This window comes from Kogia breviceps, chromosome 6 (genome assembly GCF_026419965.1).
Source record: "Kogia breviceps isolate mKogBre1 chromosome 6, mKogBre1 haplotype 1, whole genome shotgun sequence".
Classification (NCBI taxonomy): Eukaryota; Metazoa; Chordata; class Mammalia; order Artiodactyla; family Physeteridae; genus Kogia; species Kogia breviceps.
Window position 1 is genome coordinate 109,392,861 of NC_081315.1, and position 16,244 is coordinate 109,409,104.

A 16,244-nucleotide genomic window follows, 5' to 3' on the forward strand; every position below is an offset into this window, starting at 1 on the left:
TAACTACTGCAGAGCAGAATAAAGAAAGAAGAATGAAAAGAATTGAGGACAGTCTCAGAGACCTCTGGGACAACATTAAACACACCAACATTCTAATTATAGGGATCCCAGAAGAAGAAGAGAAAAAAAAAGGGACTGAGAAAATATTTGAATAGATTATAGTAGAAAACTTCCCTAATATGAGAAAGGAAATAGTCAATCAAGGCCAGGAAGTGCAGAGTCCCATACAGGATAAATCCAACAAGAAACATACCAAGACACATATTAATCAAACTACCAAAAATTAAATACAAAGAAAAAATATTAAAAGCAGCAAGGTGAAAGCAACAAATAAAATACAAAGGAATCCCCATAAAGTTAACAGCTGATCTTTCAGCAGAAACTCTGCAAGCCAGAAGGGAGTAGTAAGACATAATTAAAGTGATGAAAGGGAAAAATCTACAACCAGGATTAGTCTACCTAGCAAGGATCCCATTCAGATTTGACAGAGAAATTAAAACCTTTACAGACAAGAAAAAGCTAAGAGAATTCAGCACCACCAAACCAGCTTTACAACAAATGCTAAAGGAACTTCTCTAGGCAGGAAACACAAGAAAAGGAAAAGACCTACAAGAACAAACCCAAAACAATTAAGAAAATGGAACATACATATCAATAACTACCTTAAATGTAAATGGATTAAATGCTCCAACAAAAAGACAAAGACTGGCTGAATGCATACAAAAACAAGACCCATATATATGCTGTCTACAAGAGACCCACTTCAGACCGAGGGAGAAATACAGATTGAAAGGGAGGGGATGGAAAAAAATATTCCATGCAAATAGAAATCAAAAGAAAGCTGGAGTAGCAATTCTCATATCAGACAAAATAGACCTTAAAATAAAGACTCTTATAAGAGAAATAGAAGGACACTACATAATGATCAAGGGATCAATCCAAGAAGAAGATATAACAATTGTAAATATTTATGCACCCAACATAGGAGCAGCTCAATACATAAGGCAAATGCTAACAGCCATAAAAGGGGAAATAGACAGTAATAGAATCATAGTAGACAACTTGAACACCCCACTTCCACCAATGGACAGATCATCCAAAATGAAAATAAATAAGGAAATGCAGCTTTAAATGATACATTAAACAAGAAGGACTTAATTGATATTTATAGGGCATTCCATCCAAAAACAGCAGAATACACTTTCTTCTCAGGTGCTCATGGAACATTCTCCAGGGTACATCATGTCTTGAGTCACAAATCAAGCCTTGGTTAATTTAAGAAAATTGAAATCATATCAAGTATCTTTTCCAACTACAGCACTATGAGACTAGATGTCAAATACAGGAAATAATCTGTATAAAAATACAATCACATGGAGGCTAAACAATACACTACTAAATAACCAAGAGATCACTACAGAAATCAAAGGAAATCAAAAAATATTTAGAAACAAATGACAATGAAAACACGACAACCAAAGCCTATCGGATGCAACAAAAGCAGTTCTAAGAGGGAAGTTTATAGTAATAAAAACCTACCACAGAAACAAGAAAAATCTCAAAAAAAACACAACCTAATTGCTTTACACCTAAAGCAATTAGAGAAAGGAGAACAACAACAACAACAAAAAACCCAAAAGTTACCAGAAGGAAAGAAATCATAAAGATCACATCAGGAATAAATGAAAAAGAAATTAAAGAAATGACAGCAGAGATCAATAAAACTAAAAGCTGGTCCTTTCAGAAGATAAATAAAATTAATTAAACCATTAGCAAGACTTAAGAAAAAAAGGGAGAAGACTCAAATCAATAGAATTAGAAATGAAAAAGAAGAAGTAACAATTAACACTGCAGAAATACAAAGGATCATAAGATCATAAGACACTACTACAAGCAACTGTATGCCAGTAAAATGGACAACCTGGAAGAAATGGACAAATTCTTAGAAAAGCACAATCTTCTGAGACTGAACCAGAAAGAAATAGAAGATATGAACAGACAAATCACAAGCATTGAAATTGAACCTGATTAAAAATCTTCCAACAAACAAAAACCCAGGACCAGATGTCTTCACACATAAATTCTATGAAACTTTTAGAGAAGAGCTAACACTTAGCCTTCTCAAACTATCCAAAATATAACTGAGGGAGAAGCGCTCCCAGACTCATTCTATGAGCCCACCATCACCCTGATAGCAAAACCAGACAAAGATGTCACAAAAAAAGAAAACTACAGGCCAATATCACTGATGAACATAGATGCAAAAATCCTCAACAAAATACTAGCAAACAGAAATTCACAGCACAATAAGAGCATCATACACCATGATCAAGTGGGGTTTATCCCAGGAATGCAAGGATTCTTCAATATACTCAAATCAATGTGATAAACCACATTAACAAATTGAAGGATAAAAAGCATATGATAATCTCAATAGATGCAAAAAAAGCTTTCAACTAAATTCAACACCCATTTATGATAAAAACCCTCCAGAAAGTAGACATAGAAGAAACTTACCTCAACATAATAAAGGCCATATATGACAAACCCACAGCCAACATTGTTCTCAATGGTGAGAAACTGAAACCATTTCCACTAAGATCAGGAAAAAGACAAGGTTGCCCACTCTCACCACTATTATTCAACATAGTTTTGGAAGCTTTAGCCACAGCGATCAGAGAAGAAGAAGAAATAAAGGAACCCAAATTGGAAAAGAAGAAGTAAAACTGTCACTGTTTGCAGTTGACATGATACTATGCACAGAGAATCCTAAAGATGCTACCAGAAAAGTACTAGGGCTAATCAAAGAATTTGGTAAAGTAGCAGGGTACAAAATTAATGCACACAAATCTCTTGCATTCCTATACACTAATGATGAAAAATCCAAAAGAGAAATCAAGGAAACACTCCCATTTACCACTGCAACAAAAAGAATAAAATATCTAGGAATAAACCTGCCTAAGGAGATAAAAGACCTGTATGCAGAAAACTACAAGACACTGATGAAATAAATCAAAGATGATACAAACAGATGGATAGATATACCATGTTCTTGGATTGGAAGAATCAACATTGTGAAACTGACTATACTACCCAAAGAAATCTACAGATTCAATGCAATACCTATGAAAATACCAAGGACATTTTTCACAGAATTAGAAAAAAATATTTCACAATTTGTATGGAAACACAAAAGACCCCAGATAGCCAAAGCAATCTTGAAAAAGAAAAATGGAGCTGGAGGAACCAGACTCCCCATCTTCAGGCTATACTAAGTTACAGTAATCAGGGAAGTATGGTACTGGCACAAAAAGAGACATAGAGATCAATGGAACAGGAGAGAAAGCCCAGAGATAAACCCATCCACATATGGTCACCTTATCTTTGATAAAGGAGGCAAGAATATACAATGGAGAAAAGAAAGCCTCTTCAATAAGTGGTGTGGGGAAAACTGGACAGCTACATGTAAAAGAATGAAATTAGAACACTCCCTAACACCATACACAAAAATAAACTCAAAATGGATTAAAGACCTAAATGTAAGGCCAGAATCTATAAAACTCTTAGAGGAAAACACAGGCAGAACACTCTGCATCATAAATCACAGCAAGATCCTTTTTGGCCGACCTCCTAGAGAAATAGAAATAAGAACAAAAATAAACAAATGGGACCTAATGAAACATACAATCTTTTGCACAGCAAAGGAAACCATAAACAAGACGAAAAGACAACCCTCAGAATTGGAGAAAATAATTGCAAATGAAGCAACTGACAAAGGATTAATCTCCAAAATACACAAGCAACTCATGCAGCTCAATATCAAAAAAACAAACAACCCAATCCAAAAATGGGCAGAAGACCTAAGTAGACATTTTTTAAGGAAGATATACAGATTGCCAACAAACACATGAAAGGATGCTCAATATCACTAATTATTAGAGAAATGCAAATCAAAACTACAATGAAATATCATCTCACACTAGTCAGAATGGCTATCATCAAAAAAATCTACAAACAATAAATGCTGGAGAGGATGTGGAGAAAAGGGAACCCTCTTGCACTCTTGGTGGAAATGTAAATTGATAAAGCCACTATGGAGAACATTATGGAGGTTCCTTAATAAACTAAAAATAGAACTACTATACAACCCAGCAATCCCACTACTGGGCATATACCCTAAGAAAACCATAATTCAAAAAAAGTCATGTACCACAATGTTCATTGCAACACTATTTACAACAGCCAGGACATGGAAGCAACCTAAGTGCCCATCAATAGATGAATGGATAAAGAAGATGTTTCACATATATACAATGGAATCTTACTCAGCTGTAAACAGAAAAAAAATAATTGAGTTATTTGTAGTGAGGAGGATGGACCTAGAGACTATCAAACAGAGTGAAGTAAGTCAGAAAGAGGAAAACAAATACCATATACTAATACATATATGTGGAATCTAAAAGAAAAAAAAATGGTTCTGAAGAACCTAGGAGCAGGACAGGGATAAAGATGCAGACATAAAGAATGGACTTGAAGACATAGGGAGGGGGAAGGGTAAACTGGGACGAAGTGAGAGCGTAGCACTGACATATATACACTACCAAATGTAAAATAGATAGCTAGTGGGAAGCAGCTGCATTGCACAGGGAGATCAGCTTGTTGCTTTGTGACCACCAGAGGGGTAGGATAGGGAGGATGGGAGGGAGATGCAAGAGAGAGGGGATATGGGGTTATATGTATACATATAGCTGATTCACTTTGTTTTACTGCAGAAACTAACACCACAATGTAAAGCAATTATACTCCAATAAAGATGCTAAAAAAAAAAAACTTTTCATGCATTTTTGTAAGGAAGGATTTAAAAAGAAGCTGTACTGATGGAATTGGAGAAAACGGTGATGAGTTTCATGAGTTGAATAATTCTCCAACGACCCCAAACCTGGTGAAGGTAGTAAACGGGAGGGTGACAGAGTGCCAAAGTCACCTTTTTCCTGAGTGTGTCTGAAGTCCTCTGGTAATCCTGAACTTGCAGTTTGATGCCTGCCAGGGAGAAAGGAAATAAAATCCAAGGCCTGCCCAAACTGGGAATTCTAATAGGAGACCTTCATAAAGATGAGATTCCAAAGGCCTAAACCCTCAGTGGAAGGATGGATGTTTAATTCCACACTGAAGGGGATGCCTGTCTTGACCTCTGACAGAAAAAGGGGAAAATCCTCTTTAAGAATTCATAATCATAAACCTCCCTTTATGTGGGTTTTGGTCAGATATTTAACTGTCTGTGTTTGGAAAAAAAGCTCAGTCTTTTCATTCAAAAGGTTCTATCATTGATGTCACCCAGATGGCTGACTTAAACAAGTTCAAAATCTTATTGAAGCAGTGAAAAGAGTCTCAAAGAAACTAAAGACCCAAAAAACCACAGACACTCCATCATTCTCTCTCTCCATCTCTCTTTCTTTTTCTCTCCATCTCTCTCTCTATGTCTCTCTTTCTCCCTCCTTTTTTCTCTGTCTTTTGTTCTCATATACACATACACATATCATAAAACAAACAAACAAACAAGCAAACTCCATCATAACAAAGCACCATGAGAAACAGTGGGAATAAAAAATAAGATAAGCAGAAGTGCAAAGATTTCAGGTTTCAGAATTATGAAATGCAGAGTTTAAAAGCATGTTTTACTAAATTAGAAATAAAAGAGATTCTTGGAAGTATCAGTTAGGATCAGGAGACAATAACCATGACAAAGTAGACCTTCAAATAATTTATATAGAACTTTTAATAATCAATAGTCCAGTAATTAAAAATTATAAGCAAAATAAATGTGCTAAGCAAAAGATTTAGTAAGAGCTAAAGAAAGAGTTAATGAACTGGATGGTAAACTGTTAAAAAAAATTCCAGCATTCAGCACAAGAAGACAAAGAAACAAAAGATACAAAAGAGAGAACAAAGTATGAATATCTAGAATATTCTAATCAACTTCAGAAGCAGGTAATAGACACAAGACAATTTTCAGTGAGACAACTGCTGAAGACATTTGAGAATTGTCAAAAACATAAATTCAGGTGCCAAAGCCCAAATAACTCAAAAAAGATAACTAAACATAAATTGACCCACAGGGACACCCTAGTAAGACTATAGAAAACTAATTAAAATGAGAAGACTTTAAATATCACCTTGAGAACCTGACAGTGTAATAACTGGCTTAGCAGCAACTGTGTAGGTGAGCAGTTAATGGACATGACCATGAACACCCAAACTACTCAAGGAAGTTAACAGTCAACTTCAACTCTATCCTGAGCAAAGGTCTTTCTTAACCATAAGTGAACTAAAGGTATTTTAAACAAATAATAACAGAGAATTTATCACCAACAGCCATTCACCATGGATATTGTAAAGGTTGTACTTCAAGGAAAGGAAAGTGATCCCAGAAGGAAGGTCTGAGTGGCAAGGAGGAATGATGTGAAAAGAAATTAATAAATATATAGATAAGTAAAAAATAAACATTGACTTTATAGAGCAATAGCAATCATGTCTAAATGGTGATATTGGAAAAAACAAAATCCAAATAATATTTTGCACAAAAATAGCATCTAAGTTAGGAGAGAAAAAGTTGGTTTCCTGAAAACACTACCAAATGAACATAACTCTATGTATGCCTGATTTGGCAACAAAACAAATAAGGCATAAATACATAATCATAAGAATGATAAACAGCACAGTACCTTAAAGGTAACAGATATTACAGAGGAAAAAACAAGATATCATGAGTTGGTATATCTAAGTGAAGATTATATGGAAATTTAGTGTATTATTTTCACAACTTTTTTTGTATGTCTAAAATTATTTCAAGACAAAAAGTTAAATAAAAGAAGTTAGCTGATGGTATTTAACCCTATCCCTCAAAACATCAGATCTGGAGACATTACAGGTGCATTTTATCAAATAGGCAAGGAATAAATCAATTCAAACTACACAAACTTGGAGAACAGAATAAAGTAAACTTTTAATAGTTTTATGGAGCTAATATATATTTAAGCATGAAACCAGAAAAGGCAATCTCAGTAAAAACAAAAGCAAAAATAGACAAAAAATAATGAAAAAGTTGGATTTATTTCAGGAATACACGATTGACTTAACAATAAAACATTAATCAGTGCACCTTACTGTATAAAAAAAAAGTGTTAGATTCAACTCACCATCCACTCATGAACTAAAAAATATAAAATCTTTTAGCCAATTAAGGATAAAAAGGGCTTTTCATACCTGACAAACAATATCTTTTTTAAAAAGTATAAAATTTAATAGCAAATATAAGTATTATTTTTAAGGTTGGGAACAAAATAAAGATTTTTTTAAAGGTATGAATATATCTATTCAATATTGCACTTGAAATCCTAGGTAGGGCAGTATGTCCAGACATATAAGCAAAAGACACAGACACTGGAATATAAGGATTAAAGTGGCCATTATTTTCAAATAATAAAGTTATGTATGAAAAAATGACCATGAAAATTTGGAATTTAGTAGGGTTACTGTATAAAATCAATACACAAGTGTCAGTTGTGTTTCTCTACATATAAAACAACCAGTTTAAAATGTAATAAAAAAGAAATCACGTATAATAGAAAGAAAAATAAGTGACTAGGAATAAATTTACCTAAATCTTATAAGCCTTTTATGAAGAAATCACAAAATTTTATTGAAATGGCTGAATATGTTTATCTTGATATTGGATGAGATAACCTTGTATGCTGTGAAGATTGTATATTATTGACTTAAAGAAAAACACACAACATAAGAGTTGTGAGTTTAAGTTTTATTCAGGGTCTTACTGAGGACTATAGCCTGGGAGAGAGCCACTCAGCACTGCAGAACTGTTCTGAAGAGGTAAGGGTAAAGCCAGTTTATATATTATTTTTTTGGCTAGAAAATACATGCAGTCAAGCATACATCTTGGTAAAAGATTATTACTAATCATAAAGAATGGATATCTCCAGTTAATGATTTTAGTACTTTCCTGTGGAGACTATGCAAGAATCTGAGGTCACTGACATTCTGCCTGAGATATGCATCTAACTATCTAAGGCCTGTTATCCAAAGCTTAGTGTCCTCAATCCTGTTTTTCATCCTGAATTCCTCTCAGGTTCCACTGTTGGTGGGCAGCTGCAGTGGGTTATGACTTAACCCTTGTAGGACTGGGTGGTAATTAATGCTCCTTCATTTGTCTTTGTCCACAATATCCATACAGGAAAACATGAAGTTGGATTTCTATCTCCTAACATTCAGAAAACTGAAGTGTTGTTAAATTAATTATTTTATAAGACAGTATGGAAGAATATCTTGACGACTTTGGGGCAGGAAAAGATTTCTTAAACCAAACAAATCATTAAGCAAAAGATTGATACATATAAATTTATAAGAATGAAAGGACAAATAAAAACTGAAAGAAGATACTTGTAACACATAAGTCTAAGTATTTGTATACAGAATATATAAAATACTCTGTGAAATAATTTTTTAAAATAGGGTAAATTATCTCAAAAAGAGAGGAAAGTTGGCATAAAGGTGATAAGGAATAAGTCACCTAAAAAAAGAAAAAGCCAGTTTCTCTGGGTCAATGAAAGGAATTGAGAAGAGGTGATTGGCAAAGTAAGAAGGAAGTAGGAGGACGATATCCTGGACCATGTAAAGCTCTGGGGGCCTACAACGAGTTTGAAATGGAAGCCAATGAAGAATTCCAAACAGGGAAATTATGTGGATTAATATAATTTTTTTAAAAAGATCCCTTTGATCATTGTGTTGCCAAAGAACAGTAGGAGAGTACTTTTCAGGCTAGAGTATGGCTTCATCAAGGGAGGGGCAGAGGAGATGGCAAAGTAGACAATATTATGAAGCATGAGTCCAGAGAATCAGCTGATGGATTAAACAACAGGGTGGAAATGATGAGACAAAAAAGAAGCAGAGATGCTTTCCAGAATGGGAAATTAAATAGGGTTATGCTGGTGCCAATTGAAGAGATGGAAAAGTCTGGGGCAAGTGGTGGAGGGAAAAATCTAGAGTTTTGTTTTGGATTTGTAAGGTTGGAAATGTCCACTAGAACTACTTCTTTTGTTGGTCAATAATCAAGAAAGGTAGTATATGTGGTCTTATAGACTACAGGCTTTGAAGTCCGTTGGACCAACATTTAAAGGTAGATTTTTGTCACTTGTAGTATAGCCATGGCCACAACACTTTTCCTTTATGAGCTTTATTTGTTAGTTTTTTTTTCCTCATCCCCAACAGTCAACATGAGGTTTAAATGTGATGGTGTATTTTACATTCTTGGCACACTTTAGGTACTGAAATACTAATGAGCTTTTTCCCCTTCCAAAGCTTATGATGAGAGAACTGAAGCTTAGTGAAGGAATGGGATCTATTAGAAGTTATACAGTTGGGAGTAGAGGTAAAGGAAACACCTCTGTTATTGGTTACAATTCCAATTAATTTTTTTAAAGATCTCCTTTGTGTATTTACACACTCAAGCTGGTAGATAATCATAGGTGACAAATTTTGCTATTCTCACAGCAGAGTAACCTGCTATGAGAGGTGAGTATTCTTGCATCCAAATGATGCCTGTGTGGGAGGGAACAAGAAGAAAAGTTCAGGCACTGAAATGAAAAAAGTAGGGTATGTGAGGTCAAAGCATGATGATCTCTGACAGGTCAAAGTCACCAGCTAATGACAACCTTTATTTTAAGAATCCATATCCACTTAGCAGAGCTAAGTTCTTGCCCTATTTCTTTGAAAGTTACCAAAGAGATGAATTTCCTCACATTGTTCTGGGAGAGAAGAAAAATAGGTTTTGTTTGCTTTTATCTTCACACACAAATGAAGGCCAAACTAAAGGTAAATACTCACAAAAGAAACAGGGAAAAATTGAATGTGCAGGTAAGATAAAATGGGTGCATTTTATGGAATGGGTTTTTAAATCATTTTAAAAATTCATTTAAAAATATATCTCTGATTTCCAATGGCATACTGTTTCAGATTGGTAAACCTCATGTGTCTCTTTTCTTCTTCTCCTTCCCTTCCTTCCTCCTTCCCTCCCTTCCCTTTTCTCTCCTTCTTTCTTTCTATTTTCCCTCCTTAACTTAGCCTCTCTCTCTCTCTTCCTGTCATCAATCCAGAGTTTGAACAATGATGCTTTAGAGAGAAAGTGACTCCTCTTTGAAAATGTGTTTTACTATCTTCCTTTATGGTGCTTTGGAGATAAAGATGTCCCTTTAATGCTTGAAAATGCAAAATTGGTATGCCAGGAAAATGTACTATTGTAAGGCATGGTATAGATACCATTTGTTTGATGGAATGGCAAATGTTAATCTGGGTTCACGGTCCAGTTTCATCTTTCCCTTGCTGTATCATCTCGGAAAAGCCACTCTGAGTCTTTAATATAAATAGGCCAAAGACAACCTCTGTTTATTAACCTAAAATGGTCCCTGTGGTGCTTCCTTCTTCACAGCAGGCTAGCACCTTTAGCCTAAAGTCTGATGACATTAAACTCAAATTCTTACATATATACATATATAGAGATATATCTCTATCTATCTATCTATCTATCTATCTAGAAGAATCCAAATAAACATATTTTAACCATTTAGAGCCTATGTACTTCACATCTCCTGCAAAATTGCACTAACATCTGCTAACCACAGATAAGACAAGCCTTTTAGCTAGATCCTAACTGCTGCCTCTCTTAGGAGCTCTTGACCCAGCTATTCCTCACTTGCTGCCGAGAGACAAGAGGCATCAACTAGACATGTAAGCTCCCTGTATTGCCCTTCTCCCTTGGGAGGTCCTTAGGGACCTCTTTGGAGGAGGTCTTTTCCCCCGAAAAGCTTTGTGCCATTGTCTCTGGAAGATCTCTTGATGGGAGGGACTCCTCTCATGCAACCCTGTTCAAGCGCAGCCCCAGAAAGCTGTGTTGCTGCCTTTTACGGCTTTGTCTCTTTCTAAATTAACCCTGGAATCCTTGAACTCATCACAGAGTCTGATTTATAAAATAGGGAAATATTATTTACCCAGCAGGTTTGTTTGGAAAGAGACTAGTATCACACCAGAAATTTAATTGGAGGTCATTAAATGCAATACCCTTTTCTTTGTAATTGATTCATATGCTGTCACTTGTACCAGAGAAAGAGGAGAGACAATAATAATTATTCTGTCATTTACTTAAACATTTTAGAATTACCTGTTTGAAGCTGGAGGAATAACTCTGCAGGGGTGAACTGAGCTGTTTGGATCAGTTGGCTCTTTCAAAGTAATTGATTAGAATCTACCAAATACCTATATTGCTTAGAGCTCTGAGGGGATTACCCTGAAGACATTGAAATTCATTCATCATTTTCCATAGGATAATAGTCAATATCAAAGATGACAGACTGTCTCTTGCTGGGACAATATGAGAAATATTTTCCAAATGCAGATTAGTGAATAAATAGATTTCTCTTTTCCCTCCAGTGATAGGGATGGACAAGTAAATGAACAAAACAAGCAGTGTTCTCTTCTTAAAAGGCCTGTGGCAGGGGAAGTTCAGGGTATGATGGATATACAGGACAAGTAACCATTCAGAATGGAGGGTGCTTAAAGCACACATGACCTCAGTTGAATAACCAAAATGGTTTCTGTCCCTCAGTATATCAAAATAATTGACACCAGATTTCTGTAATTGCAAAATGTAGTGCAAAAATGTAGTGGCTTACTAGGGACAAAATCTCCCTTCCTCTCGGAAGCCATTCCTAACTTCCCATCTGATCAGAACACAATTGGCTGCACTCTGTATCACAGTACTGTACTTTTAATGGAGTGTTTTTGGTATACTCAATAAAGGTGTATATTTGGACTCTCTCTCTTACCAGCCTTGTGGTTCTAGAGAAGGTTTACAATCCTTTTCAGACTCAGTTTCTGCCCCTAAAAAAATTACACTGAAATATCTACAGGCATACCTCAAAGATATTGAGAGTTTGGTTTCAGACCACCACAGTACAGCAAATATTGCTGTAAAGTGAGTCACACAAATTTTTTGTTTCCCAGTTCATTTAAAGTTTTGTTTGCACTATACTGTAGTCTATTAAGTGTGCCATACCATTATGTCTTTACAAATTAAACTTTAAAACCGGAATTAATTTTAAAAATAGTGTTGGAAAAATAGTACTGATAGACTTGCTCAGAGCAGGGTTGCCACCAACTTTCAATTTGTAAAAAAACATGCCATCTGTGAAGTACAATAACATGGAGCACAATAAAACGAGGTATGCCTGAATAAGAAAATATTTGGAAAAAGGAGTAAATCTTTAAGTATTTAATCAAAGCAAGAGATATATTGAAAAAATAAAATGGGTAATGGAACAGGAGTTGGTGGAGAAGGAGTCCTGGTTGTGATGTAGGTCTGGCATCTGGGAAAGGAGAGAGGGAAGGAAGGACGATGGATAGGAAGACCCTGAGACATCACGGCAGACCTTAGAAAATCTTTTCCAGGGTGAGGGGAGCCACAGAGTGAAGATTACTTATTGGATGTGTCCCATATTGGGCTGCAAATGTCCACAGTGGTGGTCCTGCCATGCACCATCATAGCTAGGACTCTCCTGGGAGAGGTTGGCCTCACAGTGAATTCAACAATGGATCCTGAAGCTGTGGCACCTATTAAAGGCTGGCAGCTCACTAGATTCTTTGCAACAAGTCTTGTGAAGGGAATATGAGCAGCATACTCAATGTCAGCTCTAGTACACCCCTTGTATTGCACAGATTGACGTCTCCATCCGTGTGTGGGGAACAGCTTCCTCCATGGCACACAGAAGCTTCTAATACTGAAAAGAAACTAAGAAGAGAAGGGTTTGTGGAACAAACGACCAGCACCATTTGCTGCAGTTGGTCACAATGTTGCAACTGGTATTCATTTTCTTCTTATGTTATCCATTCTGAATGCTCCTCACCTTCAGTAATCCCCTCTGCAGGTCTTGCTGGCTTACCTAATGGTGTAAGTCAAACATTCACTCCTGATGGGTTGAGCCCTTTGTAATCATACTCTTCTTCAGGCCAGGATTGCTTCAAATGCCCATGCAGAGTTATAATGAAGCAAGGAGTACCAAGATATTTTCCATAGAGTCTTCCTTTACAAATTGCTTGGAAAAAAAAAAAAAAAAAGAACAACTCTTCCTGTTGATCAGAGTCAATTACCACTGGTAAGATGGTGCTTCATCTTCTTGCCAACAGGACTATTTGGACTCAGGGGATACTAAAGTTCCCAGGCAGCCACCAGAGCTTGTGGTCCAATGGTAACCCTGCTCTGTTCCCTAGAAAAAGTGCACCTCTTTTGGGGACCATGAACTCTAACTCTAGAGAGCCTAGAATTTGTGGGACAAGGGAGCACAAATTCCCCTTCTGGATCTCTCTAGAGTGATGGTATTTGGACCACTTCTGCTCCCATTCCTTGGTTCTTGGACCCACCTTCCCTTCTGATTAAGAAAACAACACTTACAACCATTACAGAGGTCCCTGATTTGTGTCAGTACTGTGTTCTGAAAAAGGGCACTCAGCTTCCAGAGCATTCTCTATAAGCAGGTGCCACAACTGCATCTTCACTAAGGTGTTTTAACATTCTATCAAGTCAATTGCCTTTCCTTTTAGATTTCTTCCAGCTGGGAGGCCATTTGTTAGTGCCCAGAAATCTATATCTATATCTATATCTATATCTATATCTATGTCTATGTCTATGTCTATATCTATATCCTCTCACCTCAGGCTATTTCTCCTTGCACACAAAGGAGAACCAGGTTCAGCATTCGTATTTCTATCCACTGGGAGAAAATTTTCTCTCTATTGTCTTTCAATGCCAAATTTTTCTCTCTATTGTCTTTCAATGCTTTAGTGTGGCTTTAAGGCAACCACCATCTGTTTTTTATTTGCATGCACATATCAAGCTGACATATACATCACCCAAGCTTGGGCATTTTCACTTTTCTTTCAGGTGGTCAAATGCTACCTCACCTGACATACACACACACACACACACACACACACACACACAGATACACACACTATTATAAGTGTGAGCTGGGGGCAATAATGGTGTTTCACTGTGCTATGTAACAGTGGATCTGGGCCATTTGGTCATGCAGCTTGCTCATGGCATTTGACTTTGCTTGCTCTTAGTCCTACATATATCATTTTCATCATATAATGAGCTGCTGTTAGATCCCTTGGTTATGGATTGTCCAATTTTTATATTGGCAGGACTGGTAGAATCACCTTATTATATAGGCAGTCTGCATGTGTGATTACTTGTGCCCCATGACCAAGTGCTCCATCTCTATTGGCACCCTGTAATGGGTAGGGAGTTCTTTCTTGACTGTCTTATAATTCTTTGCTGCGGATGGCATGTCCTTGCTCTAGAACTTTAGGAGTCAGCATCTTGATTCTCCCACTATGACTTATACGCCATACTGCATCCTTTCACACCACTACTGCCTCCAGCACTACAGGGTTTGTTGAATGTATGGTCCAAGTTGCAAGTCTGCTTGTGCCACTGAGTAGACCTAGCACAGAGACATTTTCTGCTCCAGGCCAACTCAGAACCAGCAGCCCTTCCACGTCATCCAGTGTATGAGACAGAGAAGCATTTCTACATGTGTTGTACTTGGCATTTCCCACCATGATAGTTTTTACTTCACAGTAATATGGAGTTATTCTACAACTTCACTACCTAATGTCAATCCTAGCTACACACTCAGAGAACTGGGGAAATTATCACCAAGTGGGTTCACAGGCCCAGTCAATCCACTCTAAGCTGTACTTCAACTATGACTCAATTTATTATCTGGCTCTCACATACCTTCAGTCTAACTAGGATGCCATGACTATGCTTACCATCTACAGGGATCAATATCAATATCAATATCAATATTGATATCAAGATCAATATCAACTCCAATCTAAATCAGATCTCAAAATGGTGGGGATTCCCCTTTTCCCACTATAAGTAAATGGCCATAGACTCCTTTGGGGAAGGACTAAGGGCATCTCTACTCTGGACATCTGCTACGGTATTGTAGAGTCCTTCCTCCCAAGTCAATGAGTACCAGATCTGAAAATTATCTCAGGTCCAAGGACTCATGCCTTTTTATTTATTTATTTTTTAATTAAGCAACTAGCCCCAACCTATGCTCCTTTATTTTCTATCTTCTTCTGAGAGCAAATGTGAGGCAGCCCCTCCATTGACGATCTGTCTATTTTGTCTCTAAGGATATCATATTCCATGAGCTGTGTTTAAGACTCCCTCTGGGTCAAAAACCATGAAGTCCCTCCATCCTCATGGTTAGTAATGGAAATTGCAGCCCCTAATACTAAAGGTTAAATGTTGCCACCTAGTCTCTGTCACTGTGAGGCCCATGATTTCCATGAATATAATAAACCCAGCTCTGTGATGACTCTTCTACTCCCACCCTGCTCTTTAGAAGAGAGTCACCAGGGAAATTCTTAGAAATGCCACGGCCTCTCTTATGAGCACAGTCCTGATTGTCTTGATGAATGGATCTGAATGGGCCCTCCATGGAAGCTACTTTTCTGGTGGATCTTCTAGCTTCATGTGACACAATCATTTTGCTACGCCCATTTCTTTCAGCCTCTTTATTCCTTCCATTACTGTTGGTCACAGCAACTCAGGAAATCCTACTTTGTTCAGAATAGGACATCACTTTTTCCAGGCTTCAGAGATCCACAATAATGAGTTTGCCCTATATTCTGGCACTGGGGGGTAGGGAGTCTTACCAAAGGGTTAAATCTCGTGTCACAAAAATCTGCTTCAAAACAATGAATTTATGCTTGCCCAGTCCTATGTTGATTAAGCACTCTTAAAATCCATTTCCAGCGATACTCCCCCCTATCTCCTATCAGTGTGTACGAGGTGATGTTTGCAGCTCCTTTGGGGTATAACATCTTTTATTTCTATGAGACCCAGCAAATTCCCAGCTGAACCTAATATAGTGGGATTTATTCATAGTTATTTGTCTATGATCCAAAAAGAGCAGACGGAGGCAGCTCCAGAGAGGAGATCTTATTGCTTTTTTGGGGAAAGGCCTTTGCAGTAACTTCCTGCACAGGGTAAGTGTTTGTTCTTACCAGGGAGGGCTGTGTCAACTCTGAGGACACTGATGGTCCAGGTGAGGTTACAGAGCTGCCAGATGCCCTCCATTCCATTTTACAAGTCCCCC